The sequence below is a fragment of the Oryzias latipes genome, chromosome 6 (assembly GCF_053564925.1).
Source record: "Oryzias latipes strain Hd-rR chromosome 6, Olatipes_Hd-rR_3.1".
Taxonomy (NCBI): domain Eukaryota; kingdom Metazoa; phylum Chordata; class Actinopteri; order Beloniformes; family Adrianichthyidae; genus Oryzias; species Oryzias latipes.
The window spans coordinates 15,325,929-15,337,793 of record NC_136242.1 but is presented as its reverse complement, the minus strand read 5'-3'; positions in this window follow the sequence as shown (position 1 = coordinate 15,337,793).

The window sequence follows — 11,865 nt, the reverse complement described above, 5'->3', positions numbered from 1 at the left end:
TATTTAAAAGTAATTAATGATGCATCCGCAGACACATCAAGATCTGCAAATCCATCAGTTAAAGGGACTTCTTGTCCTGTAATTTAAAAGAGCGTAAGATTGAATAAAAATAACTTGAACATGAACAAAGAGGGTAGTGTTGACCTAAAGAACAAAAACTTGAGAAAAGGTTGAAAAAATGTGGCGGGTGCTGAATTCCTGTGAACGAATGGTTCCCACCTACCAATAGTTTGGTTGGGGTAGGGGTTCAAATTCTAGACTCAGGCACAATCCCAAATGTCCCCCTAATTGGTAAAAAAAAAAAGGTAAATAGAAAAGTACAAGTCAAATTGTATAAAAGGAATTACTAATATTGCATCTTGTGCAACTATAGCAGTTTGTGTGAGGAATATGATATAATCTGTGACAATTTCCATAGAATTCTAATCCCACGGTGGAGCGGGCACATTGTTTCGTTTTGTTTTTGGAGCCTTTCTATAAATTCACTCACCCAACAATTAAAAAATATGCCTATAACCCTTATGCTATCCTAGGCACTTTAACATTGGGAGTTGGGTCATCTGGACCCCACAAGACAGTGCGCTGAATCTTTTTTTCTTCAATGATTTGTGATCCTCACTGGTGTCCATGGATTAAATAAAATCCTCTTCACCTTTATCCACCTTTGTCATGGTAGGGAGAACACGTCAATGTAAGAGTGGGGTCATAGGATAGCACAAGGGATAATGGTGCCAAAATTTGATCTGTTGCAAACAGAATGACCCCCCTCCTCCCAGAGTTTTCGTGAGTAAAAAATAAAGAATCCAAAATGTCATTGTAATCAAACTGTACAAATATTTTTTTTATTTTATTGGAGAAAAGTTAGACATTTTAAATTGGGCATCAATGCGAAAGTGCCTCTTTCTGACATCAGCCTCTAGTGGTCCTTTGAGGAACTGCAACACTTCTGAGATTTGAGGCTTCAGGTTTGCATTCAACAGTGCTGAAGCTAGCTAGTTAGTAGTTAAATGAATAGTAAGTGACCTATTATTTTAATTTCATAACACACCAGTCTTGTCTTATGTATGGTTTAGAAAATAAGCTATTTATGTAACCTTTTTTTTCTTCCACACATGGGTGGCTACATTTATTTTACTTATTGACAGGGCTTTTACAGCACTGCAGTAATACAGACTGTAGACAGGAGAACAGAATGATTAAACTACAAGCTTTATAGTGTTGCTGCTTGATTTCTATTATTAGTCACATAAGACAACAATTAATCATGAAAGGAAACACATGACCCAGAAGATTTAATCAACATGTGATCAGAAGCATTGTGATGCATCTTTGGTTGAACCACCACAATATTCCCATTGCCATAACAAAGATTACAATATGTCAAGGAAGTTAAGAGGATGATGCAAGGGTGTTTAAACTTACTCATAGAGTTTTAATGAGTCATTTGTATGAAAGTAACCTATTTGTGGGTTTTTACTCTCAGACAGTGTGGTCTTAGTCCTCTTGGCTGAGACGGGATGGCTCATACAGACTGGAATGAAGTCTTTCGTGGGAATTAATGTTCCCAGCACCTTTGCAGGGTGAAAGCTAATGATGGAAGCAAGCTTTAGATAAAAGCAGAGAAAAATTATTGAGAAAGCAATCGCATAATAAGCTCAGGTCAGGGTAATTAACTAGATCCAAACAGAAGAATAAAGGAAAAGGTCTTTTCATTGAAACAGGAAGTGCAGACAATTTATTATTTAATATTAACACAAAGATACTTGAGGATAAATTATAAAAAGAAACATCCTCCTAAAATGTACTTGTAGCTTATAAGTATGGATTATTGTGTATTTTTCTGATAAGCTGATACTTATCAGAAAACAGACTTAGCCAAGCGGAGATATAAAACATAAATATCTGGTTCAGAGTTAGTTTTGAGTGTTATGTCTGTGCAAAATTAATGCAATCCTCATTTGGTGGGCAGGAAATGAGAAATGGCTGAAGACTTTGCATTTTTTTTCAGAAATGTCAAAGTGATAAGAAAGGTTAGCAGCCTCTGCTTGATACCCAGACATAAACTTTGAAAAAGCTGTGTTCGTCAACACACTAAGTTTTCTCAAATTCAATTTTTTTCTCACCATGGTGATAAAGATAAAGATGTCTAAAAACATTTTTGCTTTACTTTGGGATGGAGTTCCTCTTTTTTTCCTCTTTTATTTTGTAACAAAATATAATTAATTAGGAAACAGACTCAGAAAGCACTTATTCAGAATCAGTTAAAGGCCATTAAAGTGCCACAAAGAAAAAAGAAACCGTATTTTTGAGCTTCAGCCGCTACATCCTGATAATGATACGACTTTCAAAGGGAGTTTTTATGTCTTCAGTAACATTTCTGGTTCACGTTTTGACCCTCAAATGAAGTACAGCTGCTGGACTCTCTGAACCCGTTCATACTCTCCTCCCGCCATTCATAGAAGGTGAGCATGTTTGCCCCTGAAGGTGGAGGGTGAGGGTTTACCAGTGCAGGAGGCAGACTCAGCTTAAAAAAAAAAAAACCCAAACAATCCTAAGACCTCTCCCAACAACCCCTTCTACTCTTTCAGCCTGACCCAAACTCGAAGCCCTGCAGACATGGAAGTCTGCATAATTTTTTGAGGATATGGGCTATTCTTTACCTTTGGTTTGAAACCCCAACTTGAAAAGAGGCCTATGCCTCTGCAGCCCCTCGAGCTGTGACGGATAAAAGCCATCTCACGCAGAGGGATTTGTGACATGAGAGCTGAAGAATTTGCGTGCCCTCCAACATCACTTCACAACTCCTTTGCACCCAAAAGAAAACAGGGAGTTCCTGCAAAACGAGCAGAAAAGGGTGAAGGCTTTGGCAAGGCAAGTGGTGCTCCGCCGCATCTAAGCGCTGTTGCAGGCAGGATGTTCCAAAGTGAAGGTTTAGTAGCTGTTGAAACTGAGCTGCACACTCAATGCAGGAAAAATAAACAAAAGGCAAGGCCTGAAGAGTGTACTGAGTACAGTGGAGCATGTGTTCCTTTGGTTAGCTGACACATGGTTTTAGGAACAGAAGTCTGGGGGTCTGCCTTCCATGGTTTATACAGGTCACATGCACATGAGCGGTTGCATAAACCTTATGCCTTTTTATAAGTTAACTTCCATTCTGTCTTGCTTGCACGACCTTCTAACTCATATCCCTGCAGGACTCCTCTTCCTTTGCACCACTGTGATAACATTGTGACTGGATGTGGAATGAATTAAACCACCCTGCTTTCCTGCCTGGCTTTTATTCCTCCATCATTTATCCTCCATCCAAAGCCCCCCACGCACCCCCCCACCCAACTCACCCGACTCTCCAGCCCTCTCCTGTCCAGGTGACTATTTTTAGCGGCAGGCTGCTATTCTGGAATTTGTTGCCGACTGGCTGGGTGTCTGGGCGGCGATCTCTTCAGGAATGTCTGGCTCACTCTCAAACCACTCCAGAGTCCCAGAGCAGAGCGGATGGCTCGGGGCTCTGATTACAACTTTAAGCCGTCTGTAGCAGGAGATCATTCCTGCAAAAGCAAAGAGACAAAGCAAAGAAACAGAGATTGTCTTGATTTCTTAAAGACCCACTCCAATGAAAATTATTTTTGGGGTGTTTTTAACATGTTTTTTTGCGGCATTTTTCTCTTGATTGAGGACATTTCAAACTTAAAAATGGTTATTCAAGTAGTTGAGGAGGAAAGGACCGGAGGAAAAAATGCCTTTGGAAAAAGTGTTTGTGTAACATCTATGATTGGCGGCCCTGCTCTGCTCCATTCTGATGCATCCACTTGTAGACGAATAAATCCATTTATGTCATCGTTTTCCTCATCCAAGCTAGCATCTGGATCAAAGCTGGCTCCGATATCGTTCGCCATTTTTGTTGCACCGGTAGTTGGGGGTGTGAGGGGCTGTAAGCAAGCCGGAGTTGTATTAACAATGGGATGATGGAAAGTGTTGGCAAGCTTACCAACGGTCCCTGCCCGCAACTTAGAGGTGAATTTCTGACAAACTACTGCTGTTGTGAAGAAACTGTGTCCTAGAAAACGACACAGATTTTTTTGATTTTGCCTACAAATAATATAATCATAACTAAAAGCAGTTTAAACTGCTTTTAGATGATAGGGGTGGGACTTGAAGAAAATTGCCAGTTTGAGAACATTTGCATTTTAATGAATCTTGTTAAAAATGCCTGTTTTGGAATTAATGAACTCCCAGGAAAGAACAATCATACTAATACTTTCTGTTAGATGCTGGACTTTTTCCATTCTCAAAATAAACTAAAATCTCTCTAATAAAATGTTTGAGGTTTTTTTGTTTTTTCAAATGGGGCCTTTTTCTCCTAACTGCAGTCTTTAATATGAGAGAAGTAAGCCATGCTGCTTGTTCTAAATTAAGTTCAAGTCATGACAACAACATTGAAAAGCAAGCATTTATATTAAAATATTGAATATCCTTACGGTAAAGGCCAGGCTGTGCTCCAATCAGGTTCATTACTGGAAGCAAGTGAAAGTCAAGGCAATGTTTTTGTCCACCGTTTTGTTTATTTTCATCCAAATGTGTGTGGTCCATGAAATGAAAATAAGCAGCACTAATGGGAAGTTTTTCCTGTCTTGGATCAGGCTTAAGGGCTTTCAAAGCAAAATTGTTTGCAGTGAAGGAACTGCTGTTCAAGCCCACCTGTTACTGATGACTGCGGGGATCTGTTGGAGCTGGTCCTTGTCAAGAGACGGGCTTCTGTGAGCCCGTCTGTTACATCAATGAGCAGGGAAGGCAGACAAAGCTACGCAGACAATGAACAGAGTTCAAATACATCTATTTCCTAGATGTATGAGGTGTCAAGAGAATGAGGAACCTCAACTGAAGACATGGAGAAGATTTAATCAGATTATCTTGAATAACTGCTTTGCACAGAACGGATTTCACTGAGAGCAACATTCTGGGTGTGTTTTGGTGGCATCAACATATTCACATAATAAAGCAGTAAAAATGGAATTGGATTGGGAAGTTTATTTGATGTGATGTGATCGGGCCTGCACAGAAAGGTGTCAAATTACCCTTACTAACTCAGTTTGAACGTGAAGGAAAAAAAGTTGATCCTTTCATAATCAATTGTGAGTACAGCACCAATTCATGAGAGAGTTCCCATCACTTTTTCTTCTTAACTTTGGGATTTACCCAAGCCAGAAAGAGAAGTGAACAGTCAGTGGTATGATTATGGATGCAGCTAATTGGACTTGGCTCTTAATAAGGGGATGTGGGTTTTGCTCCGGTTCTATGGGGCCAAGTTAAGGCCAAGCAGAAGCAAGAAAGGAGACCAGGAGGAAGCCTGTCAGACGCCATAGCCAAGCCATTCTGCTGGCTGGCCGGTCAGGTAATTAAAAGACTGTGTGAGAACTGTTTCTCTCCAGAGTGTGAAAGGCTGAGGCGATGGCTGAAAAGCAAAGGCATTTTTGGCTGGAGCTCAGAGATGTGCGGCCTGGCCACTCCAGGACCCAATATCATGACCACTACCACTTAGCACTGCTGGTTTTAGTCAATCCTACAATTTAGCTTTTGTTTGAAAGGCTTTTTTTCCCCCCTTACCCCCACCCCAATTCAATTCAGCCATAGCTTTAAGTAGAAATGCAGCGAAAAGAGCTGGAAGGATGGATGTATCCCCCAGATGGCTTACATTCCTCTGGTTTCCACTTGTGTCTGCTTCTTCCACTTTATGGGTCAATGTTTCTGTGATTAAAGTTGCTGCTTTCTTCTCTCTGCTTTTGCTCTCTTGTTCCAATCATAGCTGTTTCTTCTCAGCCTCTCTTTTTCTGCCCTATATGTGTTAGAATGTGCAAATTTTTACAATGGGAAACTCCCACAGTGTTTTATCCTCCTGTCACAGAAATAACCCAAAAAAAGATGCTTAAATTGAAAGTATCATTCTACAGTTTTGCTGTTGTCGGGATGTGTTGGATCAGCAGAGACTCTTTCCGTTGCATGGTGTGGTACAGGGTGTGGTCATGTACCACTGTAACATGTAACATTCTCACGATTTGTCATCCTTTAAATCTCCACTTTATCACTCTTAGTGGCCCACTGGCCATCCTCAAACTGACTTAACACTTAATGATGTGAAGGCGGGAGGGACTTGTCTTGTTTCCTCTTCCTCTGATCCTCTCCAGAATCAGCTGTTTCACATGACGCAGTGCCAGACAAGACTACAAAATCAAACAGAACAGTCCAAGTAGTACAAAACCGAAAAAATCCTCAAAATATGACATTTTTATAATATATTGTAGATGGAATTGAAATATAGACTTTACTGTTTTAAGAGTATTTTTTAAAAATCAAATTGATTTTCCGCTGCAGGAACAAGGCAGGTGACATTTCCTCCGTCTCTATTGGGTAAACGTATATTTTCACAGAACTCTTTCCACTTTCCTTAAAAATCGTTGTGAGAATTTTTCCTCTATCTCTTAGATTCAAATAATAAGTACACATTGGCTATGTCCGAATTCCCTAACTACCAAAAACTATACAGTGCGGGACTATCTATTCCCTGTTTTATAAAAGCAATTCAGACACCATGCTCACTACTTTTATTCTTCATCTTTTTAACCGTTTTTTCCCCTTCGGGGTCATTGGGTTGCTGGTGCCTATCCCGACCACTCTTGGGCAAAGTCAGGGGACATCCTGGACAGGTCGCCAGTACGTCGCAGGTCCACCATAACACACACATGCACACTCACATTCAGAACTAGGGACAATTTAGAGTAACCAATTAACCCAAGAACCTACTTTTATTCTTTTAAACAGCAAATATGACATCACAGATTTCCTGATGAAAAATCTAATAAATATGAACATTTTAAGAAGACTATCTATGAATCCACGGTTATCTGAAGATGAAAACTTGAATTGTTTATAAAAAATATTTAAAATACATTTTTTGACATGAAAAATGGTTCCAGTGCAATGCATTGTGGTCTAGAAAGCATCGATGCTCACTCAATTTTGGAATTGTAGACTTGGACAGCCCTACAAAATGGCAAAATCTCTATATATTTTTGATTTTGATTTGAAATGGTTTATTTCAAGCTATCAAATAGGAATAATACACAAAAAAATACAATCATCAGTTATACATTTATACAAAAACTAATCAAACTTAGGATAATTAGACATATTAATGAATATTGCTTGAAAGGGAGTGGAAGGAAGCGAACTTAGAGCACTAAGTAATGAGTAGTGAAAGAATTCAGACACAACCAGTAGATGTGGAGTTTGCATGCATTTTCCCGCACATGTGGGATTTTTCCAGCTACTTCAGTTTCCCCCAACAAATTAAAAGCTGATTTGTGATTTTAAATTAAAAAATTTCCTTTGTTGCCCCTGGGTAAATGTTAAAAAATTTCAAAAAAAAGGTTGATATTCCGTCGCAAAATTGAGATTTCTGACCAAACAGGCCATCGAACAGGTAAAAATGGACACAGTGCATGAAAACAAGTTCAGCTTGTACTTTAAAAAACCCTGATCGTAAAAAAGCTATATGTATGATCAGTTCTTTTGTATGTTGCTTTAATATTATTGTTTTCTTCTAATGAATGTTGAAATGTTTATACATGGCGACCTGTCCAGGGCGTCCCCTGCCTTCGCCCACAAGTGGCCGGGATAGGCTACGGCAGCCCCGTGACCCCAAAAGGGACTAAACGGAATAGAAAATGAATGAATTAATGAATTTATATTTACAGGTTTTCTTGACATAGATATGCACTTGTATACATGGACATTGGTCAATGTACATGCAAAAGTTATTAGCTGTGAAATTATTTGCACCAAATTCCAAAGCTATTTTTTTTATTAGAGCAAGAAAGTAGAGAATGGGCTTCCTGAAGTATCAGATGATGACAAGTTCCAATATGCCAAGTTTTTCTACTGATTGCCTGATGTCTTTCTCCTCTATAAGTGTTATCTCCTCCTCTCATTATGTTGTTTACACTGGCAAGGCTATCTGGTGTTTATTGAGTTAAAAGCATAGCCAAACCATTATCATCACTACCATGCCTGAGCACGCCAACAGTGTTCTTGGACTGAACACCTTTTCCTGTTGCCAAACGAATGTCCCACAGTCCGTACAACTTGTCCTGCGTTGAAATTGATAACCAAAATCTTTCTGTTTTGCTTGTGGGAGACTTTTGAACAGAATGAGGTTGAAAATAAATTTGGTACATTTAGCTGATTTTAGTTTCTTTTAACTATTCAAAGCAATGTTTTGTCCTCATCACATATTTTTCTATTGGCTTTCATAGACTTCTTAAATGTAAAGCAATTTGTGTTTAAAAGCAGCAGGAAATGACCCTTCCTAATTTGTGAGCAATATCAAAGAGCACCGGATGAAATGGCAGAAAAAGAAAAAAATAAACAGAACCACCTAATTTAAAAACTAATTTTGGTGGAAAGAATGTCCTGATACGGAAAATCTAAATAAATTTAAATCATCAAGAGTATTAAAATGGTACCACCCGTTCACAACCAAGACCCTTCTGGAGAGTAGAAAATTAAACTAATGTCAAGCTACAACAGCTTGTTTGGAAATGTGCTCTCACTACTTTACATCTGATCAAACATAAGCAGGAATATTTTTCTTATCTGACCTGTCTGAACTTTCACCACATTCAGTTAGCCTGGCAATTAAATCCACTGACTGGGTATACATTAATCCCTGCCAGGGTGGTCCATCTACCGTTTTCTCTTTTTAAATAGAAAAGGAAAAACAAACTTCCCAGGAGTATGTGTGGCCTGACGTTTGCTATCCTATTACAGCCCACCTAAGACACGGCAGAGCACATCACCACACAGCAAAAGGCATAAAGTCTTGGAGTGCTAAGACCCTTTCCTGATTCCTTTTTGTCCTCACGTCATTGTTTTATTCTGCGTTCATGTCAGCTTGTGACTGACATGCAGCTCCAGAGGACGTGAGTTCAAAAGAAGATCTCTTGGTTCATCTCACGATGAGGGATTAGAAACTGCCTAAAAATAACCAATTCAAGCCTCTATCGGAATAATTCAAGCAAAACCAGTTTGACGCTAAAGATGTTTACTTAAAAACTTGTTTTAGGAAGGGCTAGAATTCAAATAACATCAGAAGTATCTCAGGTAAACCCTCTGGCAGTAGCATTTGGATAGCTCTGAGCTTCTGTAGATGAATACCTTATTTACAGCACACCAGTTTGGCAGTACTACATCAACAGGGCCACCTGTGGGTTGATTGCCTTCAGTCCCTTGCCAATGTGAACATAGCATCACACATATTCTTATTACTCCTGCTGGCCACAAGGTTGGTTTGCACTCGCAGCTTCACAAGTCCAGGGTCCAAGTGCTGAAGCAGCACCGCTTCAAGGTGGGCAAATGGTTGGTGGCCGCCTGGCCTAGCACGAGAGCCATCAAAAAAAAGGGACTGTGGCACCAAAAATCCCACTACCCAGGCCCAACCCGTGCCGTGAACAGGCTTTAAAGCTTCAGTCCAATCATGTTTTTGATCTTTTGTAAAAGTGTTCCCAATGGTCTTTTAATTATTATTATTATTATGCAGTTTTTAGCCAAAATCCAAAAAACCTGTGTCGTTTTCTAGGCTACAGTGTTTGCAGAGCAGCAGGAGTACATTAAAAATTCACCTTTGAGTTGTGCGCTGTATGGTTGGCGTGAAGTAAGCCCACCCAGAATTCCCATCATCCATCTGTTTACTTGCTCTTCCGCTAGTGTACTACTACAAGTTACAGCTTGCAACAAAAATGGCAGCATAATTTGAGCTGTTCAGCCTTACAGTTCAGATCCAGATACCAGTTCAGACGAGGAAAACAAAGACGAACATGGATCTAGCCGCCTACAAGTGGATGCATCAGGGGTGGAGCAGGGAGCTTGTGATTTGTCAATTGTAGCTTCTATGTCACAACTAAAAGCTTTTTAAACAGCATTTTTTCGTCTGTTCCTGATTCACAATGATTCAAACCTCGTAAATACAAGTTTAAGCTTGATGTTCTTAGTATTCATGTCCTCCTTCACGAGAAAAATGCCACAACATGTTAAAAACACCAAAAACACAATTTTCATTTGAATGTGTCTATAAGACATAAATGTTCTATAAGTTACAGTGGCTTTTTCAATAATGGTAAGATGTTGTCAAAAGGAGAAGGCTACTTCAAAAGCATTGAATATTTTCAATTTGTATTACCTAATCCCATTCATAGCACAAATCTAAGTGAAGTGAGGTAGAAAAAGACATAAAAAGATAACATATTTTTAAACAGATCCATCGTAGCATTTTCCCCACTACTGTCACCGCCCCTTCTCTGATTTTGATCCTCTTCTCTGCATGCTGGTGCAGGCTTGATGTAAGATTATACCCTCTAGTGTCTCACGCAAAAAAGTGAGGGTATGTGTGTGTTTAAGCTAGAAGAGTTCGAGGGTTTGGAAATAAATGTGTCCAAAATGAAAAGTGAGCAAAGGGGGGGACAAAAGAGGGTGCCTTACTGTGGTTGACAAACAGAAAACTGGTAAAAAAATTCTATGAAAATAAAAATACTCTGCTTGAAATACAAAGGAAAACTGACAAAATAAAGTAGATGTGAAACTAGTCTTCCTTTAAAAAAATCCTTTTGTTGACTATAGCATCTGGAATATTGTAATACAGACTCTCCCCTTATTAGAGTTACGCATTAATACTGTATAATGGTGTGTGAGAAGACCCCTGGTTTGTGTCTATTAAATGCAGGTTTCTAGTACTTTAAAGTGTCCAAGTCTTTTCTCCTTTTTCCTCACTGGCTCCTTTGTGCGAAAATAAACTTTCCAAATAAGTTTGATTTTTGTTAACTTTGCTAGCTTGGGGGTTTCAATTTAGTGGTCAGAACAGCCACTTTAAGAAAGTAGCGGATGGATTTTTGACCGACTCATCTGAAATGAAAAAAAAAACGACTCATGATTCAGATGTGCTGGGGAGAATCCAGTAGTTTGTCAAAATAAAACTTTTTCAGGATTTTAATTACAAATAAAACAATATGCTGGTTGTGTCCTCTGTTGCTGCAGCTCGGTACCAACTGTTCCACGGACCTGTACCGGTCCACGGACCAGGGGTATCTGGAATATTGTTATGGGGACTGCCACCTCTATTATTTAAGAGCTTTAACTCTTTGGTGGCTAATTTTTTGCTTTAATTTTGTTTCTTCTTTCAAACACATGACACTGATATCAAAAATGGATGATATTTAAGCTTATTTATTGACCGTGCTTCTGTTAATTTTTTTACGAATTAGTTCATAGAGCAGCTGCCACACTATCTAGTGCAAAACACATCATTTTTTGTACTATGATCAATGTGATAAGTTGTTTCATAGACAGTAGCTAACATGCCAAAATAATTTGATTGACATGTCAATAATAAAGGGTTCTGTGGAAACACTTTCTTGAATCTATTTAGAAAGTCAGATGACTCAAAAAGGCTAAAAGTTGAAAAGCTCTCTGCAGTTCTCTGTGTGGATGAAAGACGGCAAAGAGAAAAGCATCAAAACAAGCCGGGAGCTACCATTACTTGCCACTTAGACCATGTATTTACACTCAGACTTTCTATGCATGAATCAAAGTCTTTTTGTCAAAACATAAATCCTTTTTACCCAAATGACACACTGCAGTGGTGAGCTGAGTTCTCAACAGGAGGTGAAAGATGAGTGAACTGACATTCCTCAGAGCTGATGTCAACTCACTATCAGAATATGTACCCATTAGGATGTCCTGAACAAAAACTTCAAATCTTGATAAGTCTGGACAATGGTGGTCCCCAACTGGCTGGCCCAGGAGGTCAGGACCATAACTTCT